This window comes from Ambystoma mexicanum, chromosome 1p (assembly GCF_040938575.1).
Source record: "Ambystoma mexicanum isolate Mex_15411 chromosome 1p, UKY_AmexF1_1, whole genome shotgun sequence".
NCBI classification, from domain to species: domain Eukaryota; kingdom Metazoa; phylum Chordata; class Amphibia; order Caudata; family Ambystomatidae; genus Ambystoma; species Ambystoma mexicanum.
In genome coordinates this window covers 1,481,575,948-1,481,601,860 of record NC_090921.1, presented here as the reverse complement: position 1 = coordinate 1,481,601,860, position 25,913 = coordinate 1,481,575,948, and the positions used below count along the sequence as shown (strand labels likewise).

The 25,913-nt window shown below is 47.1% G+C and overlaps 1 protein-coding gene across 9 annotated transcripts in view; it reads right to left on the bottom strand.

Annotated features, from left to right (window-relative positions):
• Positions 1-25,913, bottom strand: part of MEF2D (myocyte enhancer factor 2D) — a 1,898,135-nt gene that overhangs the window by 1,309,063 nt on the left and 563,159 nt on the right. For 2 of the 9 annotated variants that reach the window (XM_069607151.1, XM_069607152.1), the window contains 2 exons: positions 5,781-5,895; positions 5,599-5,678 (listed from right to left, as the gene is read on the bottom strand). The exons of the other annotated variants lie outside the window; for them this stretch is intronic. The gene's annotated coding sequence lies outside the window, so the exon portion shown is untranslated. The remainder of the gene's footprint in view (positions 1-5,598; positions 5,679-5,780; positions 5,896-25,913) is intronic. 9 annotated transcript variants of the gene reach the window in all.

The following is a 25,913-nucleotide window of genomic DNA, read 5'->3' as shown; positions in this document are numbered from 1 at the left end:
TTTTTCAAAATAAGAATGTAATGTTTCGTTATGATGAAATGCATATGCTGCCCCACTATCTCAACAGTGGTGGAAGAAATGTCCATGAATAGGTATTGCCGCTCTTCCTTTGTCGTCCTAGGAGAAAGAAAACCTGGAGACGGGACAAGGAGGACGATCCGGAGACCGGTAGCAGAGACGCAACGGGCCCGGGGTACCGCCCAATCTTCCCATCAGGACCGGCGAGGAAAACCGATCGATCAGTACCGGATGGAGGAAAAGATGCTGAACTGTGCCATCTATTGGAAGAAGATGAGGAAACATCCCAGGTCTTGCGAGTCCCATTCGTGAAATAGAATGGCCATCGCAAGAGGGGGGCTTGTGGGATGTATTTACCCATGCATCCGAGCCCTACCTCAAAACTGTGCAGTACTGACATGGAAAACATCATGATGGCCAGAGCTTCCCAGAAAATGCACAGGGAAATGCATGAAGAATAGGCTGCCACTCATTTTTGCCGATGTTATGGGCACAGAAGGACACTGCCTAAAACCACCAGTGGACTACCCACACAGTAGTCTGAAACCATTGGGAGTGGCAATGCTGATTGCCAAAAGCAAACCCATAACTGTTGGGAATTCATTTTCTTAAATCCCAAAAGGGGTGCAGTACCAGTACTCACCACTATCCAAAAGCCGGCGTTTTAAAACCATCAGATTTTGTAGAAAACTGAATAAATGAACCCAAAACATGCCAAAGAAAGACTTACTGAGAGGTGGATCCAATGTAAAGTTATATTCTGAAGTGACTTGAAGGTTTATAACAAGACTGGCTGAGCTGTGGATTTCAGCAGTTTAAGTAAATGTGGACTGAAAGACACTAAAAAAATCTAAGTGTTTAAATTGACTGAGTGACCTACTTCTGAGTGTCACATAGGTTGCAATTGTTTAAATGTCATAGTTTTAAACTTAGAATCAGCATTCTAGCTGCATATGTAAACATTGTCTTGACTTAAACTGGGTAACAAAAAGTGACATTTTATCTGAAACCTGGCTTAAGGAACTGGATTCTGCCCACCAGCCACCCCCATCAGGAGTGAAACTTGAGTCACAGCTGTATTCCCAGGCCTATCTGCCTTTTGCTGGCCACACTAAGGATATGCCATCTCTCTGATAATTGAATTAAGGGGAGCCCCACAGAATACAGGAGCTCTGAACAAAGCCCTGTCCTGACTCAGGCAAAGGTTTTATTACGGGGGCTGTAAAAGTAGCTTCCTCCTGAAGCAAAGGGGAGGGGCACTGCCTGTGAGAGCAAGCTGGCTTGGCAGAACTGGAAAAACCAGAAATTCAACCTTGTGCTGGAGGAAAACCACACCCCTTTGGGGCCAGAACATAACTCTAAAAAGATGAATAACTCATAGTACGGACTTGTGAAAATTATTTAAATGACACCATAATTCTTGTGATTTTTCTGCCCACATTTTAAGAGGTTTTTAGAACCGGTGGCATGTTCAGGGGAGTTTTAGCGGAAAAGAGGATATTACTCAAAATGTGTGCATGTGAAAAATCTGACACTTCATCAACTAATGTCCATACTCCTTGCGCACATGTGTGTAAATTTGGGGTAATGTCCGGTATTGCAAACCAGTTAAAAAGGGCAAAATATTGCCATTTCTGAATGCAAGCTCTCAGGAAGAGCAGATTTGGACAGGGTATACCTCCTGTGATATGTGATGGGTGCATGTAATTTTAAACAATATGTACCTCTGCAAATATGTATTTGGTTCAAATCTAGATTTGTGTGCAAGTTAACAGGAGGAGTGGACTTTCTGCAGGCCGTAAAATGACATCACTCTGACACAACTTAGCTTCCCCAATCAGGGGAGAAATGAAAGCTTGGCCAATGATAAGTGGAGAGGGGCTGGCTAGTGATGCTGCTCACACACACCCATTTTCAAAACACATAAAAGCAGAGAGACAGGACAGCTAGGGACCTTCAAATCCATTTGCAGCTGGAAGCTCTGCCGGGAAAATCCATACTTTACCTCCATCAACCTTCAGAGACCCAGACCAGACCAGCAGAGTAGAGCTGACCTGTTAGCAGAACCAGAGAGAGCTGACCCAGATCACTGTGAAGTGCAGAGACCGGAGTCCAGTCCAAAACCTGACCAGATCCGTGGGAAGGCATATTTCAAAAATATAGTGTGAGTACCTAGAAAACTGTGCAGAACCAATCTCTTAGTTAAAATAATATAATCCAATCTATTTAATCTAAGTAGAACTGCCTCCTAACTGTCACCTGTCATTTGTAAAGCTGTCACCTGTGATTTGCTAGTTGCAAGCTGCACTTGTCTTTTGAACTTTAAAATTTCAAATCTGAAAAACGACCTTTATTTAATCGCTCATATCTCTGTGACCGTTTGTGCTAGAGACTTGCAGTAACTTTCCCCTGAAAGCTCAGATTCGTGGCTTTCCTACGAACCTAGAACCGCATTCCTACCCCCTATAGTTTTGCCGTAATCGTGAAAAACGCACTCGCGAATTTTGCCGCGATTTGCAAATTTCTCCACGTGTGAAAACAGAAGCTTCTTGCTTTCATTTGCCAAAAATTCGTTTAACCTACCAATTACTCCTAGATCCTTGCTAAAGTGAGCCTGGACTAATATTAACTTGATTTCACTCACCCTGAACCTCCTAGAGGGAATTAAAAGCATTTTAGCATATTTTTTTCTACATTGCCAGCACATTTAAAAGCATTTGGGCCTGTGTTTTCAACGTCTGTAGTCTAAGTTGCTGGGTGAACTGAATTACATTTGAATTGCATTTCTGAGAATTGTGTGCCTTCCTTCCATTTCCTTGCATAGCATAAAAGGGGGGAGGGGATTGCCAGAGAAAAGTGATTACATTGTTTTGTTGAAATCATATTGAGTATTTTCTGTACTGCATTTCATTCCACATTGCATCCATTGGAAACCATAAAAGTATTGTTGCTATCTTATCCATTTCATGTCAACTCCTTAGTGATTATCAAGAAGTGTGCTAGTGCCAGATTCTCCGTTGTTAATCTTTATCATACCAGATTAAGTGTGATATCCAATTATTAATTTATTATAAAGCGTGATATAATATATATTGTTTAAGTTATCAAATAAACCTTTAAACTTGCAAAACAGAACTACTTCTTGGCACAGTGGGGTCAGGGGGATTCCAAGGGAGGGGTGTTATATAGGGGTTATTGTGGTGCATTTTACATTTTCGAAAGCTTGCCATGCTAGTGGGTTGAAATTATATAAAGCTTGGTTCTGCACATCCTGGTTTGCAACCAGCTAATTGGGATGGCACCATTACATTTTACTTAAACAATTTACCAGATAATGGCCCCAGGTAAGAATTACTATGCGCATCTACTCTGCTCACTCTCCAGCATGCCATAGCCTTAGATGCTATTTACAGCCCAGCTTTTTCCTCACCAACACTGCAGCTTTCCTCACCAACACTGCAGCTCCGATGCAAGTTTGTGCTGTTACTCACTGCACCTCATCAGTAAAAGTTTTTGGCAGCTTTTTTGCTTTGGGTGCACCCACATTTTGGCCAATTATCGGGCCAGAAACAATTTGGAGACCTCTACTGTGAGACAAAGAATGTGGAAGCCTGAAGCTAAACCGCCAAATTGCAAAACTACAGGCTTGAAAATTGACAAAATTCACAATTTCACTTAATGGGTGAAATGGCAGAGTTTGGTTAAAACAAAATAATCACAATTTTTTCTGCACAGCAATATTCAGCCTTTTTGCCCAACCCTACTCAAGTTCTTCTTTAACCTCATCTAACAAATCCGTTTAGGCCAAAATGACTGCAAAAAATGTCTGAATGCGTGATTTGGCCGATTTTCCGGCGTTCGAAAATTCTAAATGGCAGAAAGGTTCGACCAGATCACACATTCGGTGCTGGGGGCTCCATGGGTGTCCCCCGCAGCCATCCCAAAAAACAAAATAAAAAGGGCTGGCGGGGTGTCCCCCGTAGCTGTCCCGCAGTCCCCCAACCAAATAAAAAAAGCTGCCGTGGAGTACCCTGCAACACCTGCTCATAATATACAGTATAGTGAGCGGGGGTTGCAGGGGTCACCCCCTGCAGCTACAAAAAAGCTGTGGGGGCTGCAGGGGTGTCCTACGCAATGCCCCGCTCACTATACTATACAGTGTAGTAAGTGGGGGGACACCCCCGCAGCTGACACGAAGGAAAAAAAGAAAAGGAAAGGATCCTGCAGCGCCGGTTCCCGATCACGGAAGTGAAAGGGAACAGGCATTGCAGGGACATGGCGAGATGGAATGGAAGGTAAGTAAGGGGGTGGGGGTATGTTGGGGGTGTAGGAAGGGGTTTGGACACCTCATGAATGTTCATGGGAGAAAAGACTGAACATTATTTCGAACAAATGATGTTTGGTCGTTTCTTCCTCGAACATTTCGACCTCAGTAAAACAACCCCATATTGACAAATCTGGTCACCTGACCACTTGCTCTTGACACACAACTCTATTGGAATATGATACACTTCTGTACTGCAGCCACACTACTATAGGACAGAGAATTAACAGTAAATACCTCAGAAAATGCTTTTTGTTAGCACAGGTAATGCACTGCTGGACATCAAGGAGGAGAAAAGCTGGATAAAATAGAAGTTTTAAGTTGTTTTCTAATAATGCCAGCCTGTTATCTTAATCTGAGATTGGTTTCAAGATCTGGGACATAGAATATAAAGCATTCCTATGGAGAATGTATCGGTTCTTCTATCCTGATACTGGTGAGAAAGAAGCTCCCAGAAGACTGAGGTCTGATTGGTAAAGGGGTATGTCTTGCAATGAGTGACCACAGACGAGTTTCCATGTGAATAGCATTGGCAGCATATTGGTCATCATTCATACTTGAAATCCATTTAGACCACAGAAGAAAGTACAGGCCTGTTCCATGTTGGAATATAGAATTGGGTACTCCCTTATTTTTGTTAACAGGGGGTCAAATCTGTGTAAGAGGGAGAGTATACAATATAATAAAGAAGCAAACAGATTGACTACCCCTCTCTAGCTAGTCCCTTCGGTACAGCAAGGTAGGATAAAGTGTAGGATAAAGTGGATCTACCTTTTTAGTTGGTAGAGGAATCACCTGGGTAGACTAGATATTTTAACAGACAGCTTTCATTGCAAAACATAGTTCTCTTTATTCATTTTAACATTTGATCCTTTGATTATCATTCACCACTTTCATCCGACATACACTTTAACAATAATGGGGTAAATTAAATGTGTTTTTCATCAAGCATAACAATCAATAGATAATGCCTATAAGACATGGGAAAAACACATTAGATTCCCTGATGGTCGACATATGTTTCAGCCCTTCGATGTGTACCAGACCCTGTCTTGGGTTGTCACTAGTTTGAGTATTGGGCCATCTTCAGGACATAGGTTGTTTTTTTCTGGAAGTTCAATTTCGTTCCCCAATTGTGGGTTTAATGATCTACAAAAATATATAAAAACACATTTTTCAAAGAGGAGGCTGTGCTACCCGACTTATTTAAAGGTGATGACTCATTATCTACTCAAAGAATCAAACACTTCACCAACCTGTTGTACCCGTGGTACTACTTGGGACTTCTGAGCTTGCGAACTGGTGAATTTGCATTATACATCCAGTATCGTGATCCCTAGAGATAGAGGGAAAGGAACTCATAAGTGTTCCAATATTGAATTCAGATTAAGGATACATTCTTTGTTGCAGAGGAAAAAAAGACTGTGGTGCAACTTACTTAGATTCACGTGCTGGGTCGTGCCTTCTGTTGTTGGCAATTAATTAATTTGCGGACCCGATGTCGAAATCCACTAAGTTGGAGCAGCACTCAGAGCGGGTTATTATAATGATATCTGTCAATGAAAAGCCAAAATTACATATTTCAGTTACACCTTTCATCACAGGGTCAAAGTGTGCCTTATACTTAAGTTTCTGTGTTAGTTGGACAGTGTTGTTGCCATTTGATATTGTGCAAAAGAAAGCGGACCGAATTATTTGGAAAAGCTCCAACAAGACTTTCAGCCTTATACTGAATCAACTGCTGGTTAACTACGTGGCTCACTGCATTGTTGCAAGCATTTGTCTAATTTTCAGGCCGAATTATTTAGAATGACTGTGAGATGACTTACAGCCTTGTACTAATTAAACTGTTGGTTAGCTGCGGGCTCACTGCATTATTTCAATCGTTTGTCCGATTTTGAGTTACTTTAAAAAAAGGCTACAGGATGTCTTACAGCCTGCCTTGTACTGATTCAACTGCAGTTGTGCTACATTGCTCACTGCAATATTTCACTTACTTGCGATAGTTGTAGACGTTTTTTCTGCTCTCCGGCCAGTTCGTGCGGGAAGTCTGAACAGGCACGCCGTGTTTGTTTGACTCGCCTGAAGTCATGTGACTTTCGGCATATAATCACGTGACATTCTACGTGAGGAAAATCTAATCTGCTTATTCTTTTTGAAAATGCTTATTTAGTATACTCTATCCTTGGTTGCTATGTACACATTTAATGTGGTAACTTAACTTGATATTTAATAAAATGAAGAGGAAGTACTATGTGCCTCAATACCGTATACCGCATACCGCATAGTATAAGGTAAATCAATCTAGTACTGTAAATCCTGCGCAATTCTAGCCAAATTTAAAAGGATTGTGTATTTATTGTTTGGGACAGCGTGACTGAGTCAGTCTGTCCAATATGCAATACATATCACGTTATTTCTTAATGTAAATGCCCTGCGGTAATATGTATCTAATGTGTGCTGCACACACTGAGTGTAGTGAAGGCCATGTTGTAGTGCATTCTGGGACTGTAAGTCCTTTGTTGTCCAAACAGTTAACTTTGGAGTAGAGCGCTTGTGATATTGACTGGATCTAGGTCTATATGCCGAGATTGAAGCTCAATACTCTTGGTGCCATTGTGTAATTGGAGATCAAAGATAATTTTGTAATTAAAGGTGTGGTATGTATTGTTGTCCAGGTTCCATTCTTAAATAAACACACTCCATTCCACGGCGATGTTGAGGCCGTGTTTTACAGTGTCAAGATCATAAATCCACCTTTGTTGGTCACACTTGGTGAGATTTAGCTCTCTATTACCTCCTCTTGGAGATTAACCAGGTTACTCACATTAGTGACCACCTTACTCCTAGTCCATAGTCCCCTTTCCTCCATACTTATGGGACATCTTTCCTTCCTGTGGGATGGGACCAGAGCACTTTGTAAAAAGCATTTAAAAAAAAATGTTTTCAAAAATGTGTCCTTCCTCTTTCTTGTGCAGGGCCCGGCACGCGGCCGTAACCCCACCCATCTTGGCTCCGCCCCGCACATCGGCCATCAGTCCTTTTCTATAGCCAGGTCAAAGACCTTTTAGCAATAACAGAGGAACCTTATTAGAGGGGACGGCGGGCGGGCGTATGGAGGAAAGGGAACTATGGACATATTTCTAAAAGGCAACCGTGGCTGCCTTGCCCCACACCAGGTGTGCATGAATGCCTTTAGGAGGCTGCAGCCCTTGGACGGTGTAAGACTACGTAATGCAGGCGGTGATCCACTGAGAAATAGTTGCCTTAGACGCCTGCTTACCTTGTGGGTTACCAAAGGTCACAAATAGTTGAGAAGAACTCGTAAACTCTGATGTTCTGTCCAGATAGAATTTAAGAGCCCTTCAGACATCGAGACAATGCAAAACCCTTTCTGCCTCTGCGACAGGGTTTGGAAAAAAGACCGGCAGGGAGATCGACTAATTCAGATGGAACTCAGATATCACCATCTGCAGGAAAGCAGGATTTGTTCGTAGGACCACCTTATCCTTGTGAAAGACCAAGAAGGGATGCTCCACCGACAAGGCCTGGAGCTCACTCACACGCCTTGCTGATGTAACAGCGACCAAAAAGGACACTTTCCAGGACAGGTACTTGAGGTCCACCATGGCCATTAGTTTGAAAGGTTTATGGCACGCCGTCAGGACCACATTTAGATCCCACGCCGGGTGCGGATTAGGAATTGGAGGATAAAGGCGTGTCAGGCCTGCAAAATGCCTCTTAACCACTGGTTTAGACAGAGACTAAGAGCATTGGTCTGTAAAAAGGTAAGCGGAAACCGCTGAAAGATAAGTTCTGCATGACAGGACGTGAATGCCCGACTCTGCTAAGAAGGATACAAAGGACAGTACCGTGTCAATTGGAGCCTCCCTTAAGTCCAATTGCTTGTTTAAACATCAATGACAGAACCTGAGCCATTTGCTTCTGTACAGGGACCTAGTCGAGGGTTTTCTGGCTGCCTGGATAATACGCATGCTATCCGCAGACAAGTTAAGATGTTCTAAAGACTTGAACTCAGGCACCTTGCCGCCAAGCTGAGCGATTGTGGGGAGGGGTTCCACAGTTGCTGTTCCCCCTGGTGAAGATCGGGGGTCACCGGTAACCTGATCGGAGGATACACAGACAGGTGTTGAAGTTCTGAAAATCAAAACCTGGCCGGCCACCACTGGGCAATGAGTAGAAGAGAACAGTTCACCGAGTTCTTCAATTTGGAAATTGCTCGGTGAACTAGAGGCAGAGGTGGGAAAGCGTAAGCCCTCATGTTGTGCCATGGAATCTCGAGAGCATCCCCCAGAGAGGAGGCCCCCAGCCCCCCTCTGGAGGCATACTGAGGAAGCTTCTTGTTTACCGCTGTAGCGAAGAGGTCCACTTCCGGTGTGCCCCAATGCAGGAAAATCCATGAGAGGACCTCCGCCTTCAACTCCCACTCGTAGTTGACCATTGTCCAACGGCTGAGGGCATCTGCTGTGACATTCAGCTGGCCCGGGATGTGCACTGCAAGCAACCAGACACCATGAAGACCAGTCCACTCCCAAATCTGGATGGACAGGTCCACGGAGGGGGTGGGCGATGACTTGGTTCCCCCTTGCTTGTTGATGTAATACATCGACACCACATTGTCCGTGCGTATGCGGACCACCCTTGTTGGCCATGATCGGTCTGAAAGCCCTGAGCGCTAAGAAAATTGCCAGAAACTCCAGATGATTTATGTGGAGGAGCTTGTCCTGAGGCGACCAAAGATCTGCAACCTCAAGAAGATCCAACATCGCACCCCACCCTAGAAGGGAGGAGCCCGTTGTGACCGTCACCGTAGGGGCTGGGTCCTGAAACCTCGCACCCACCGACAGGTTGCTGAGAGATGACCACCACTCCAGGTCCACTATCATGGAAGTCGGAATCATTATCAATTTGGAGTCCGGATCCACAGCCTGACGCCAAGAACTCCTAAGAGCCATCTGAGTTCACCTCATCTTGAGAAGAGGAAGAGCCAACACACACAAGGCCATGAGGCCCAGAAGCCTCTGGAACCACCAGGCCGACATGCTCTCCGACTGCGCAAACATCTGACACGTGGCTAACAGATCCGCAATTCTGTCCCCGGTCAGGTACACTCTGCAGTCGATCGTGTTCCAGCGAAAACCCAGGAAAATCAAGTCATGTGAGACCGTCATGGAAGATTTCCGCCAGTTCACTGACAGCTCGAAATAGAACAGGAGCTCTAGGAGAGAAGGAAGATTGCACGCGGCTTTCAACGGGCAAGGGCTGCATAAGAGCCAGTCGTCCAAATACGGATACGCATGGATACCCTGCAGACGAAGATAGGCCGCAATCACCAACATCATCTTCGTGAAGACATGCGGCGCCGAGCTGAGGCCAAAAGGAAGCACTCGAACACTGGAAGTGCTCCTCTCCCAAAGAGAAATGGAGATATCTCCTGTGTGGATTCCAAATCAGAATATGCACGTACGCATCCTGAAGATCCACCACGCTGAGCCAATCGGCCAACTGCAAGGAAGACCGTATCTGGCTGGGCGTGATCATCGTGAATTTCTCTTGGGTAGGAAAAGATTGAACTGGGAAAGGTCTAGGATTATGCGCAGGCCAGCCCGGTTGGGTTTGGGCACGGTAAACAGCTGGGAGTAGAAGCCCTCCCCTCGCTCCACGAGGGGAACGGGTCCCACCGCTCTGAGGTTCAGAAGCTTCTGCACCTCGGCATTCAGGGAGGGCGATCCCGACAGCTGGAAAGGAGGGTTGGAGGGTGGGGTAGGGTAGGGTTAAGCGGAAGCCCGCCCGTTGATGGTCTGCCACACCTCCCAATGAGATGCAATGCGTCCTCCCACTGGGGTGTCGTGGAAGAGTGGAGAACCCTCATTTTGTAGGTTTTTTGGTGGTGTTGCCAACTGAACCTGAGGAGGAGGCTGAGGAGCGGGAGAAAAACCGAGTCCGTTGTTGCCTCCAGTGGTTGTTCCCCCATTCTACGAGATTTCCGGTCAAGGAAGCCCCTGAAACCAGAGGAGGGCCGACTTTGCGACAACGGTCTCTGAGTTTTATAGGGAGTTTTAACTAGGACCAACAAGGACTTAGCTGTCTGAGTGCTATACTTTGTCTTGGTCAGCTCTACATCCGTTGTAGAATGAAACAGCTCCTTATGTCAAACGGAAGGTCCAACACCTTGTCCTGTACTTCCTTTGAAAATTTGGTGGCATGCAGCCAACCCTGTCGGGAGGTATCAACCCCCAGCATAAGGCCCCGAGCCGAGGTGTCTACGTGGTGAGCCGCAGCCTCCAGGAGATCCTGGCCCAAGACCCTGGCGTCGGATAATCCTGCCTTAAAATCCTCCAGCTTTTTTGACCGGAATGAACTCCTCAAACTCCGACAGACCTTTCCACATCCGCATATTAGCCCCCGATAACACTAGTTTGGCATTGGCCTGCCGAAACTGCAAGGAAGAGTTAGTGAAAATCTTCCTCCCAAGGGAGTCAAGGAGCTTGTCCTCCTTTCCCAGAACCTGAATAGCTGTCGTGGAAGAGGATGCTGCAGGCCTGGACTGTAAGGTAGCTGCAGCCACCACCCTGGAGGAGGGGGGCGGACAAGACGACAAACCCACCTCTTCCGAAGAATGCAGCCTGTATCGCGCATCAATTTTCTTATTGCCGAAAAGTCCAGAGTGTGGCTTTTCCCAAACCCTACGGACCTCAGACAGAACGTCCTTCTGCAAGAACAGGCCGGTACGCTCCAAAGGAGACAGGGTGAACGCCCCAGAAAGCACACCCTCTTGCGGAGCGGGTGCCTCGGGCACCGGGACATCCAAGAAGCACATCATGTCCAATACCCGGTCATGGAAAGCTCTTATAGAGCAGGGCAGATCCTCGTTGTCCTGATCAGCCTGTGCGTCATCCGACAGGTCAGGATTCTGCTGAGCCGTGTCAGGCACTGCCTTGTCCACGGGGGACAATGGGGGCAAAGGCGGAAGAGTCGGGGAAGACACCGTAGGCAAGGGAGGCGTAGGCGGGACCACCGGAGGAACCTGTGGTGCCGGAGGCGTGGGTGGACATATCTCCCTAAAGAGCCCTTTGAAATATTCCCTCATGGGGTCGGTAGGCATGAGCGTCTGAAATTTGCTGAAAAAGGCGTCCTCCGGAGACTGTTTTCGAACCGGAGGAGGCCTCTCATGAGGAGGATAATTCCAGGGACGTAACGGGGAAGGTTGCCACACCGGCCCATCACCCGACGTATCTACAAAAATCAAAGGTGCCGACCCCACAGGCAACGAAACATTGTGCGGAAGGGGCATCCGAGCGTTCCAATCATAGACTGGCCGATAAGGATGCGCACAAGGAACCCCATGTTCACCCACAGAGCCAAGCCCTACACCTGAGGCCGATGGCGTAGTTGTAGGGGTAGCACTCAAAATGGCCACCGTGGTCGTGGCGGGAACGGCCGCCATTTTGTCATCACCTGAGGGGAACTGTGACACGTGAGGCAGGGATCCAGTCGATGGATCAGGGGTCTTAACTTTAACTTTAACATAAGGAACCTCGGCAGAGCCGGTACTATGAGGCCTGGAATGTTTCTGCGACATACCAATCGCCAAATTAGCCTTCCCAGGAAGGACCTCGGCACTGCCGGTAAAAGAAGAACTTTCCTTCTTTGCCCCCTCAACACATCTGGCATCGCCACAAGAGCGGGAACGGTGAGAAACAACTTTCACCGATAAAGCCTTGTGAGGCCTCTCAGAAATGTTGGTAACCTTAGCCTCTCTACGAGGGACGAGGGACCTCGGACCCAGGTCCAGTAACAACCTTACTAGAGCGGGCCTCGAACATCTGTTCAGTAACACAAAGCCCCCACCGAGGTCTTGGGGTGAACCCCAGTCTCATTTTTGAGGGAAGCCAATAGAGAGGCCTCAGAGCAAGCTCCGGTACCCCACGACTCAGTAGAACTGGGTCTACAAGCAGCCCCCGCAGGAGGGGCATCGGAACGTAGTCTGGTAGTCTCACACCTCGCTCCTTGAAACACTTGTGTATAGGCGCGTTACAAATGCCATATCATATCATATCCACAGGCCCCTTACGGAGACCCTCAGAGGAAATTCTGATACAATTATTAGGCCCAACGGGCACCTCAGGGGAATCCCCGGTGACAGAGCGATCAACGCCCCTTCTGGCTCGGGAAGAACCCGGGAAGGTGTCTCCCGGCCGGGGTGCTCTGCAAAGTAAAGAACTTACCGGGCGTTTCTTCTTTTCATTAATAAACGCTTGAAAATGTGAAGGAGGAGTCCGTCAGAACACCTCCTCCCACCGCTCCAACAACGCTGAAGTGCCCGGACCGAAAGGGAATCACAGTAAAAACAGGAGTCCCAACGGTGATCCGGACCCAAACACTCTAGACAAAGAGGATGGGGATCCGCCCTCGCGAAACTTCTGTGACATGAGGAACAATCTGGAAAGTATAGTTTGAACGACATAGACAGAGTAGTACACTATCACTAGCGAGAGCCAGAGAGGAAAATAAGGAAGAAAATCTTCTGCGGATGCAAGTGCGTACAGTCCCGAACGAGCGGAGAAAAGGACCGATGGGCGATGCGCGGGGCAGAGCCGAGATGGGCGGGGTTACGGCCGAGTGCCGGGCCTCACGCAAGAAAGAGAGGAAGGACACATTTTTGAAAAAAAAAAATTTGGGATGCTTTTTACAAAGTGCTCCGATCCCGTCCCACAGGACAGAAAGATGTCCCATAAGTATGGAGGAAAGGGGACGGGACGTAGGAGTATGTTTGATAACTTGGATGATGCACCAAAGCATATCTGTGCATTTATGCTGTTTGGCTAAGAAGTGAGCAACTAATGGCTTCGTCTTTATCTTGTTTCTAATGCACAACTTGTGCTTACAAATTCTCTGGCATATCCGACGCTTGGTTTTACCAATATATACCAGATCGCATGGGCATTTGATGGCATAAACCGCATATTGGGTAAGGCAATTAGTGAACGATGTTAATTTCACTACTGTGTTTCTTAGTGTTAGGCAGAATCCTGTGCAGTGCCTTTAGGGACCACTACACACATTTAAGACTACAAGTGGTAATACAAGTTCACCTTTGGTACAAGCCTGTACTACACTGTTAAAGTGGTAGCAGTAACGGAGCAGCCAGACTTATCTCAAGAGTAAATGAGCAGTAGTAGAGATTACACAAAGGACCACAATTACTGTGACTCAAGCAAACACTGACTCAAGGTTTTAGGTAAAAAATATAAGTACATTTATTTTTAAACCATCTGTTATAAAACACAACACTTCTATGAATTCGAAACCACACGTAAAATACACTACACAACCAATTCCACTTGTTCCAGTAAATTCAAGGTAAGTACATTAGGATTTGACAGACTGGTGTTGCGATACTAACGTGTACCCGTGGATAAAAATGCTTTTGGGTGAGTAGTGCTGCGTGTAGAAGCTAGCTGCTGGAAGGTTTGCACAGCGCCTTCAATTCAAGCGCGCCTGGTAATGTCTCTCCCTTTCCCTTGCAGGAGAAATTATGTGGTATTAGCGCCTCGAGTCCGGGTTCAGCGCTACTGGAGGCTTGGTGGTTAGGTAAGTTTGCACGGAGGCTTTTGGTAAGTATGCACCGCGTAGAGAGAGAGATTATTGGAGTGAGCGCAATGAATAATGTTTATTTCTTATAGGGGTTTGTGCGCTCATGCAACTAACCTGGATTCCAGCGTCGCAGGAAGATTCGGTGAGTATGCGCAGCATTACTGATGTGCACGTGTTAATGCTGTTCTTCTTTGTTCTTACAGGTGCCGGTGTAGAAGTCCCCTCTTGACTGTAGGCTGCGGCGTGGAGTAAGAACCAGGTAAGCTGAAGCTGAATGATCCAGAGCAGGTAAGCAGAATGATCCGGAGCAGGTAAGCAGAAGCAGGATGATCCGGAGCAGGTAAGCAGATATTGGCTGATCCAGAGCACGTCAAGTAAGTTGCTGATACAGCTCACAGTAAGCAACACGAAGCACTGGAAGACTCTTGGGTGTGGCTTATATAGCCAGCCACACTCAAACACTAGAGAGCTCATGAGTTATCATACACTTCCTGTTTGGCAACAGGAAGTTGTAACCAGGAAGTCACTAAAAACACTAGTAAGGAATGAAAGGAGGGATTTGTTATGGGTTCTTTGTGTGCCTATGCCATGCCTGCCAAGCCTCCACCCAGCTTGCCCCAACTACCTGCCTGATACCCATGACAGTTTAGTTGTGTACAGTTTCTGCAAATTTACAAAAACTGACCGTATGGAAGCCCCTCTTTAAGACTACGTGGGTGAAAACTTTGATAGTCAAGTAGCATGTTCTTATCGGTCGGCTTTCTATACAGGACTGTTTCAAGAAGGCCCAAATCTGTTTTCTGTATTTCTAGGTCCAGAAATGCTATGTTCCTCGGGTCTGTATACATTGTAAATAGTATAAAGGAATTTTGTGCGTTGAGCCACTCATAGAAGGAAATTAATTGCTCAGAGGTGCCGCTCCAATTCATGCAGATGTCGTTGATATAGCGAGGCCATATCTTGATGCATTGGGCAAAGGGATTGTTAACATTGTAAATTAATTGATTGTTCTAAATCGTCCATATACAGATTCGCTAAGTCCGGTGCGAATGTCGCACCCATGCTGGTACCTTGTAGCTGATTGTAAAAGTGATCATTATAAAGGAAAAAGTTTTCTGTTAAGGCCAACCTAATACATTCTAGGACGAATGCAGATGGGACTTTCGTTAGTGTGTGGGTTCGTATTTGGTCATCACCTTTAAGCAGTCATGTTGAGGTATACTTGTGTAGAAACTCACCACATCCAGGGTCACGAGGATGTCATTTGGATTTACGTTGATAGTTTGAAGTGTCCTTAGCTTGCTGGTGGTGTCTTTAACATAAGATGTCATTTTTGAGACAAAAGGCTTTAAGAACAAGTCAGAATAAATACAGCGGTTCTAGGATCGAATTTATGGCTGCCACAATCTGTCTTACTGGTGGAACTAGTGAGTTCTTATGTATTTTGGGGAGGATATAGAAAGCTGGTGGTGTTGGATGCTCATTGACTAGAAATGCTTTTTCGTCCACATCTATCCATCCCTCTTCTACAGCATGTTTCGTAAGGCTCTCAATCTCCTCTTGGAGCCTGGATGTGGGGTCTCTTTCCAATCTTTTATATGCAGTTTGGTCATTAAGGTGGTGCATAACTTCCTTCTCATATGCTCCCCTTTCCCACAGGACAATGCCTCCCCCTTTATCAGCGGGCTTATTTATAAAGGTGTTAGATTGTAATGATTTCAATGCCTCTCTTTCTTGCTTGGTGAGATTACCTTTACTATTATTCTTTGTTTTTGGGACTCCTTGGATTTCGTGGGAGATTCGTTGTTCAAAGGCTAAAATAGCAGGGATAACCATAGCATTGGCGGGTGTAAACTTAGATGGTGGTATTAGACCAGTGATGGTGGGTTCCTTGGTAGAGATCGTGGAATTCCTGAAGAAGTATTTAAGGCGGATTAATCTGTAGAATTTCTGTAATTCTACCTCTGTGTCGAAATGTCTTGCCCTTGCTGGGGCACAAAGGACAAGCCCTTGGAGAGTACAGATATCTCTACTACATGTTGTGTCGGATTGAATATCGGGGCTACCAGGTATGCGAGGGGGGGGCCTGCCAGTTCCTGGTCTGCATTCGAGGTGGTCCCTGGTATTTGTTGCGTCCTTGTTTGCCCTTTCCCCGAAAAAATTGGGGAGGTGGTCCTGGTGCTCCTGATTGGCCAGCATCAGAACCACTACTGATCGATGCATTAGAAGAGTTGGAAAAGTTCCCAAATTGTTTTCTTCTATTTCCCATATTGTTCATTCTGCCCTGATTCAGTTTGTTCATATCGTCGTAGTATGATTCTATGAGGTTCAGCGTGTTTACAAAAGGGTGTTACATGTAAATAGAGGCAGTTGTCTGGAACCATCACAGCAACATATTCTGGACAAAATGACTAGTGTAAGTACATATAGCCCAATCAGTACCCTCTTGAGGAAAACCATTTTAAGAAACGGGCACATGAAAAAAACTGAGAATTTTAATCCATCCACACTACGCTTCGCCTTCAAAAGGCAAAACAGCTTAAAGATACCCTTGTACACACATCCCGTAATGTCATCAGGGAAAGACCATCACAAACACCACTGTGGGGTCTGCCTCCAGTGGTAGGCCATCGCCGCTGTGGAAAATGTTCACTATGTGCGCAAACTTCAAATATGAAAAGCATCAAACGAAGAAACACAGTAGTGAAATTAACATTGTTCACTAATTGGGCGGTTTATGCCATCAAATGCCCATGCGATCTGGTGTATATTGGTAAAACCAAGCGTCAGATACGCCAGAGAATTTGCAAGCACAAGTCGTGCATTAGAAACAAGATAGAGACTAAGCCATTAGTTGCTCACTTCTTCGCCAAACAGCATAAATGCACAGATATGCTTTGGTGCATCATCCAAGTTATCAAACAATCTCCAAGAGGAGGTAATAGAGATCTAAATCTCACCAAGTCTGAACAAAGGTGTATATATGGTCTTGACATTGTAAAACACGGCCTCAACATTGCCGTGGAATGGAGTGTGTTTATTTAAGAATGGAACTTGGACAACAATACATACCACACCTTTAATTACAAAATTATCTTTGATCTCCAACTACACAATGGCACCAAGAGTATTGAGCTTCAATCTCGGCATTTAGACCTAGATCCAGTCAATATCACAAGCGCTCTACTCCAGCAATAACTGTTTGGACAACGAAGGACTTACAGCCCCAGAATGCACCACAACATGGCCTTTAACTACACTCAGTGTGCGCAGCACACATTAGATATATATTACCGCAAGGCATTTACATTAAGAAATAACGTGATATGTATTGCATATTGGACAGACTGACTCAGTCACGCTGTCCCAAACAATAAATACACAATCCTTTTAAATTTGGCTAGAATTGCACAGGATTTACGGTACTCAATTGCATTACCTTATACTATGCTGTATACGGTATTGAGGCAAATAGTACTTCCTCTTCATTTTATTAAATATCAAGTTAAGTTACCACATTAAATGTGTACATACCAACCAAGGATAGAATGTACTAAATAAGCATTTTCAAAAAGAAGAATAAGCATATTAGATATTCCTCACGTAGAACGTCACGTGATCTGTCGAAAGTCACGTGACTTCAGGCGAGTCAAACAAACACGGCGAGCCTGTTCAGACTTCCCGCACAAACTGGCCGGAGAGCCGAAACGTCTAAAACTATCACAAGTAAGTGAAATATTGCAGTGAGCAACGTAGCTCAACAGCAGTTGAATCAGTACAAGGCTGTAAGCCATCCTGTAGCCCTTTTTAAAAATAACTCAAAATCGGACAAACGATTGAAATAATGCAGCAAGCACTCAGCTGACCAACAGTTTAATTAGTACAAGGCTGTAAGTCATCTCACAGTCGTTCTAAATAATTCGGCTTGAAAATTAGACGAATACTTGCAACAATGCAGTGGGCCACGTAGTTAACCAGCAGTTGATTCAGTATAAGGCTGAAAGTCTTGTTGGAGCTTTTCCAAATAATTCGATCTGCTTTCTTTTGCACAATATCAAATGGCAACAACACTGTCCAACTAACACAGTAGCTTAAATATAAGGCACCCTTTGACCCTGTGATGAAAGGTGTAACTGAAATATGTAATTTTGGCTTTTCATTGACAGATATCATTATAACAACCCGCTCTGAGTGCCGCTCCAACTTAGTGGATTTCGACATCGGGTCCCCAAATTAATTAATTGCCAACAACAGAAGGCACGACCCAGGACGTGAATCTAAGTAAGTTGCACCACGGTCTTGTTTTCCCTCTGTAACAAAGGATGTATCCTTAATCTGGAATCAATATTGGAACACTTAGGAGTTCATTTCCCTTCATCTCTAGGGATCACTATACTGGATGTATAATGCAAAGTTGGTGAAGTGGTTGATTCTTTGAGTAGATGATATGAGTCATCACCTTTAAATAAGTCGGGTAGCACAGCCTCCTCTTTGAAAAATGTGTTTTTATATATTTTTTTTAGATCATTAAACCCACCATTGGGGAACGAAACTGAACTTCCAGAAAAAACAACCTATGTCATGAAGATGGCCCAATACTCAAACTAGTGACAACCCAAGACAGGGTTTGTTACACATCATAGGGCTGAAACATATGTCGACCTTCAGGGAATCTAATGTGTTTTTCCCATGTCTTATAGGCATTATCTATTGATTGTTATGCTTGAAGAAAAACACATTTAATTTACCCCATTATTGTTAGAGTATGTCGGATGAAAGTGGTGAATGATGATCAAAGGATCAAATGTTTAAATTTTTTTTAGGAAAAATGTATAAAGAGAACTATGTTTTGCAATGAAAGCTGTCTGTTAAAATATCTAGTCTACCCAGGTGATTCCTCTATCAACTAATAAGGTAGATTCACTGTTCCATGTTGGGCCAACAGACACACAATGTCCTAATCCCTTTTTTAGCAAAACTTTGCCCGATTTACACTTTACAATTACACTGAAAATGGAACTTCATACTATCAGAAGAAATGCTTGGCGGTATTCGTCCCTTCTCACCTTGGGGAGACTCCCCTGTGAGGCTAGGGAGGTGTGCCCACTCCGCAAGACCCTCACTGGGGATCGAGGCAAGTGGGACCTCACCAGAAAAGACTCCCAGTTTGGAGACGGGGACTCCCATTTCCTGTAAGGATACTACAGAGGCTTCATGTTTGGCTTAAGGCAATGTAGAAAGAAATCTGTCTGAAGAAAATAAGGACAATATCCCTTTAACTCGAGATGTAACTAGCCAGAACTGAAGGGGAAAGGAGAGTCCGATGTGCAGGAGAAGCTCCCGGACCTCATCACGCCTTGCAAGGTGGAGTAAAGGCATATTACAGAGCCAGCGAGTTTCCAAGAAGCAGAGCAGCACTCCGAGATGCCAGAGTCCCAGTGTACAGGATCACAAGGAAAGTGGTACAAACCAGAAGAGAAGGAGCAGTTACTTGGTTTTGGGGCAACCCTCTCTCAGTAAACATCTAGCCATTTCCTCCATATCTTTTTGAATATTCAGGGGCAGCCTCTAGCATTGTAGATGCAGTGTTCCATAGATGCGCATCTGCTTACTTCGTTGATCCAACGTTTCAGACATATTGATTCTGTCGAGCCCCAGGTTGCAGCGATCAGCCGTTTCCCTGCTCCCAATGCCACCCGTAGGAATTGATTTTTCATGTTTGGTGAGGTCAACCTCACCCCAAATTCCCAGGATTGTCATTTTGGTGTCCTTCGGGATTGTAAATCCTATTATGTTGGAAATCGTATTAATGCATTAGTTCCAGAAGGCTTGTAGCACATCGCAGTCCCAGATCATATGGAAAAAGGTGCCAGTCTCCCGTTTACATCGGAGACAGGTCTCATCTCCGCCCCCGCCTACCCGTTTAGCAAGGGCTGTGCAAGGGTAGTAGGAGCGGTGGAGTATTTTGAGTTGTATCAGCCTCAGTTTAGCTTCAATACCTATCTCTTGGGGGAACATCAATGCGTCTACCCAGTCTTCCGTTTCCAGTTCGCCCAGATCCCTTTCCTAATTCTCTTTCAACTTAGTAAGTTCTTTAGTTCTGAAAGAGTTAGGGGCCTGGTAAATCATGGAAGTGGCTTTGGAGGCGATACGTTGCGGAAGAATGTTGGTCTCCAGGGGGGAGCAAGGAGGTATAGTGGTTGTGTCTGGGAACTGGGTGCGTATGGCATGAGAAAACTGCATGTCTAAACCGGTCCATAGGCGTCAGACCAAATTTGACGTTCAGGGTTTCAAACTCTAGTAGGCATAGTAGGCATCCCTCTTGGATCACGTGTGCCAGTGTGGTTATCCCTCGCTTTTCCCAGCTCTCGAAACAGCTCATTCTCTGTATTTCTGGGAGGTGTGCATTGTACCATATGGGTTGGGCTAATGTTGGTTTTGCTCCCCAGCCAATATGTTTGTGTGCTTCCCTCCAAGCGTGTAGGATATGAAGTGACATACTTGGCATTTTCGATACTTGTCTGTTGACAGCATATAGGGTCTGGAGGGGTGCACTGGAGTAGAACGAGAACCCGGCATCGGTATCGTGCAAATTCTCCAGGTGTCAGACAATCCCAGTGTCTCGGCAAAAGTGTATAGAGCGGTCGGGGTATGCCGAGTCCCGGGTCTCCTGTGTGATCTAACCAGAGTGACTTCTATGACTTCATTAAAATCCCCCCCCAGGGCCCACAGGTCTGCTTGCTCCCCCATAGCTGCTGTCTCAATGCGGATATGTGGTAGTGTGGCTTCAGAATGTAGCCATTCGTTTATCACCCCTGTCCGTGTTGCCTAATAGTATGTGCACATAAATGGTAGTCCAATGCCTCCCTACCATACCGAGCGGTGCACTGTTGAGAGCGATTCTAGGTTGTTCTATCCCCCACCCCCCAAAGCAGTGTGCGTAAGGTCTTGTCTATGAGTGCAAAGGTTTTGTGGGGGATGGGGAGTGGAGCATTTTGTAGGACATACAGGAGTCTTGGGAGTGTCATCTTGAACAGAGCAGCCCTCCCCATTAATGATAGGGGGAGCGATTGCCAATGGGAGACGTCCTTGCTAAATCTGTCAAGTACAGGTTGTAAGTTAAGCTGGAGGACCCTATCTAGGGTTAGGCCAATGCGTATACCTAGGTATGTGAACTCTCGAATGGAGACGTGGTAGGGGCAAGTCTCGGGGATCGCAGCGTCATCTCCCTGAATCGGGAAGTATATGGTTTTTTTGGTTGTTCACCTTCAGGCCGGCAAAGTTTTGGTATTCCCTGAGGGTATGGGACACAATCGGACAGGTCGTCACAGGGTTGCTAAGGTATACGAGGAGGTTGTCTGCATATAACGAGAGCCGATGATCTCCTCCCCCTGGCCAGGTTAATCCAGACCAGTTTTTATCCGCTTGGAGTTTAATTGCTAGTAGCTTGATAGCTAACAAGAATAGGAGGGGAGAAAGGGCAGCGCTGCCTGGTTCCGCAGCCCAATGGAAACAGTCTGGAAGACTTGCTGTTCACTCGCACAGTTGCCTTTGGGGATGCGTAGAGGAGTTTGACCCAGGAGATGAAGTCTTGCCCAAAGTTCATCCGGGCCATGATCTCCCACAGGGCCTCCCATCCGATCGAGTCAAATGCTTTTTCGAAATCGTCCGCTAGCAGGGCTAGTGGGCACGGTATCTCTGGGGCCCTGTCGAGGGCAAGTTGGACTCTGCATAGTTTCATGTGGGTGGACCTGTTTGGCATGAACCCACACTGATCTGGTGATCTGGGTGGACTAAGGATTCGATCACCTTGAACAATCTATTAGCTAGTACCCTGGCAAGGATTTTGGCCTCTCCGTTGATCAGTGCGATGGGCCGATAAGAGGCACATTCTTCTGGAGGCTTCCCGGCTTTAGGTATGATCACTATGCATGCTCTTCTGAGGTCAAGGGGGAGTACGCACTGTTCCATACTCCAGAGAAACATGCAGTGCTTGTGTCCTGTTAGTTTGTTGCCGAGGCGTTTCCAGGTCTCCACTGGGAAACCATTAGGCCCCAGGGTCTTTCCTGTTTGAAGCTGTGCGCGCACATCCTGCACTTCGTTTTCTGTGATTTCGGTGTCTAGGGGGTCTGCTTGTTGTGCTGAGTCTCTCGGGACCTCGATCTGGTCAAGAAATTTAGAGGGAGCTGGTGTGGGGCTCATTATGGGTGGGGAATAGAGCTTTTCATAGTAGGTGGCAAATGCTTCCACTATGTCGGAGTCTGCAGTTAATAGCTCCCCATCGGGCGATCGGATGGTCCGTACATGCCCTTTACTTTGTTCGAGTCTCTCCAGCCAAGCCAGGGTTTTGTTTGCCTTATCCCCTCTCTCGTAGATCTGACTCTGAACCATCTGATGAGCGGTCCGGGCATTGTCTAGGGCTATATGACTGTGGGCTTCTTGTGCCGTTATGAGGGCCTCTTCCAAGGTTTTGGTTCTCTGCACAAGGAATTGTTCCTCGCACTCGCACACCCGTCTTTCGGCGTTCACAATCTTCTGGGAGTGTTGTTTGCGGTGGGCCGACACCAGGGAGATAGCTTCCCCACGAACGACTGTTTATACGCCTCCGATATCGAAATTGGGCCGTCCACAGATCCTTTGTTTATTTCGAAGTATTCCGTGGTCTTCTTCTCTAGTTCTTCGGCAATTTCGGGAAGCCCCAGGTGATGTGTTCAGGTGCCAGGTGGTGTCTGGGCGGTGGCGAGCGCTCTTCAGGGTTATAAGCAGCGGGGAGTGGTCCGAGATAACTCTCGCCATAAACTCAGCAGATTCAAGCCTATGGGACATGTTGCGGGGGATGAAGGCATAGTCAATTCTCGAGAATGTTTTAGTGCACTGGAGTAGAACGAGAACCCGGCATCGGTATCGTGCAGTGTTCTCCAGGTGTCAGACAATCCCAGTGTCTCGGCAAAAGTGTATAGAGCGGTCGGGGTATGCCGAGTCCCGGGTCTCCTGTGTGATCTAACCAGAGTGACTTCTATGACTTCATTAAAATCCCCCCCCAGGGCCCACAGGTCTGCTTGCTCCTCCAACAGTATTTTCTGTAGTTCACTGAGGAGTTCCTTCGTGAGTGTCCGAGGAGCGTAGGCCACAATGAGGCCCCATCGTTCTCCCCAGATGTTACTAAGAATCGGCCGCGGGGGTCAGTCTGCACTTTCCTGACTTGCAGGGGTACCTGTTTGTGGATGAGTACCATCGTGCACCTGCACCTCTTGTGAACCCAGCCTGGTACGTATGCAGGTAGTTGGACCTTTTGAAGAAGCCATTGCCGGTTCTGATCAAATGTGTTTCCGTGAGGAAGGCTATATATGGTATCGGTTGAGGTATTGGAGCACCATTCTGCGTTTGACACAAGAGCTAAGGCCATTAAGGATAGTTTATCGGCGTTCGTCCTAAGCGCGTGTGTCGCGTTTTGAGGCATCAAAGAGGATCATGTTTCTTAGTAGCCTCCTGGTCCGTGCATCGTGTCCTCCGTTCTCTGTTTGGTGCCTCCAGCACCTGGGCCCGTCGCTGCCAGTGGGTATGTAATATAAACCCAGAATGTCCGTATGTACCTTTTACAAGGGGTTGTTTGGAGACTGCCATGTAACTGTGTAACTTGAACCAGGGTATTGTGGGTATCCCAGTCCCAGCGGGTGGAGTGTCTACTTCCTGCGCCGACAGGAACAGATGTCTTGCTTTCTTGTTCTGTGGTTCTGGTTGCCAACACCCGTAAACACGCCCCAGCCTGTATTCGCCCCCCTGCCCCCCACCAACCGGAAGCACCTGTCGCCCAAACATGTAACCTTAAACAATAAAACTTCTTCGGGATAACCCGGACTGAAGCAGTAGATTTATCAGGTAGAGGGCGGCGGATGCAGTCTCGGACCCATTGGGAAGTTATGTTGCAGCCCGGTCGTTGCGGTGTGGGGGCTTCATCCCTTCTCTGTGGTGCTCTCGTCAGGGTGTAGTGCCATTTCGGCTTCCGGGCCAGCAGGGGTTGAGCAGGGTGAGGGCTGTTTAGACCTAGGTTTCTGTCCAGGTGGTCTAGGAGGCGAACGTTAGAAGCCAGGCCCATTAAGGATTTGTGTTTCAAGCCATTTCCATGCCTCTTTTGGGGTGCAAAACAGGTGGGTGGTGCCCTCATGATGGACTTTGAGTAATGCAGTGGGAAAAAAAGAGCATATTTGTTTGACAAGTATTGGAGTTTCTTCTGGACCTCCTTGGTGTAGTCCGGAAAGAACCCAATGCGGTATCCGTTGTATGTGATTGGGCCCGAGGCCCGGGCCATCTGGAGGATAGCGTCCTGGTCCCGGAAGTTTAAAAGGCATGCAATTATTGTTCTTGGTGGGGCTCAGGGGAAGGGCCGCCTGGTGGGCACTCTATGCGCCCGCTCTATGGAGAAGAAGAACTTAAACTGTTTTTTGTCAATACGGCCATTTTAATTCTTCTTTGCCTACCACTTACACAGTCCATTTATGGCAGCAACCCCATAAATCATGGAGTTCACTGGTGACAGCAGCTTGCAAAGCCACTCTTTACTTTAGTAATCGACATAGTTCCTTGAAAGAAGCAACTGGGATGAGTCCTGGTCTATTTAATTTTTTTTAACACTCTTCTCTGTTAATGATTCCATCAAGATAATACTTTGAGTAATGAAAAGGGGAATTTGTGTTTTATTCACTTTGCTCAACTGCCTGCGTTTTGTAGGTTACAGCGTTATTAAAGAATATTGAATCATGAACATGTTTTCACTTTGCTTTAGGATACAGGTAGTATTGTGTAAAATGAATATTGTCTTAAACAAGAGCTGCATTTCTGCGTAATTGGCTTTAAAAGAGGCAGCGCAGTTGCAGCAGCGTGGGGATTTCATACTTTGTTTTCTTTTCATCACAGAAGCACACCAATTGCATAGCTAGGAATGTGGTCTGAAGTTGACGACCTCCGTTTCTGACCACCCACTGCAAATAGGTATAATGGACACAGGTAGAAGCAGTAGTGTATATGGTGTGGAGGGACGTGTGTGTGGAGGGACGCGCGCGTGTGCGTGTGTGGAGGGACGCGCGCGTGTGCGTGTGTGGAGGGACGCGCGCGTGTGCGTGTGTGGAGGGACGCGCGCGTGTGCGTGTGTGGAGGGACGCGCGCGTGTGCGTGTGTGGAGGGACGCGCGTGTGTGCGTGTGCGGAGGGACGCGCACGTGTGCGGAGGGACGCGCGCGTGTGCGGAGGGACGCGCGCGTGTGCGTGTGTGGAGGGACGCGCGCGTGTGCGTGTGTGGAGGGACGCGCGCGTGTGCGGAGGGACGCGTGCGTGTGTGTGGAGGGACGTGTGCGTGTGCGGAGGGACGCGCGCGTGTGCGTGTGGAGGAACGTGTGCGTGTGCGGAGGGGCGTGTGCGGAGGGACGTGTGCGTGTGCGGAGGGGCGTGTGCGGAGGGGCGTGTGTGGAGGGACGCGCGTGTGTGTGGAGGGACGCGCGTGCGTGTGTACGTGTGTGTGGAGGGACGCGCGCGTGTGTACGTGTGTGTGGAGGGACGCGCGCGTGTGCGTGTGGAGGGACGCGCGCGTGTGCGTGTGGAGGGACGCGCGTGTGCGTGTGGAGGGACGCGCGTGTGCGTGTGGAGGGACGCGCGTGTGCGTGTGGAGGGACGCGCGTGTGCGTGTGGAGGGACGCGCGTGTGCGTGTGGAGGGACGCGCGTGTGCGTGTGGAGGGACGCGCGTGTGCGTGTGGAGGGACGCGCGTGTGCGTGTGGAGGGACGCGCGTGTGCGTGTGTGTGGAGGGACGCGCGTGTGCGTGTGTGTGGAGGGACGCGCGTGTGCGTGTGTGTGGAGGGACGCGCGTGTGCGTGTGTGTGGAGGGACGCGCGTGTGCGTGTGTGTGGAGGGACGCGCGCGTGTGTGTGGAGGGACGCGCGCGTGTGTGTGGAGGGACGCGC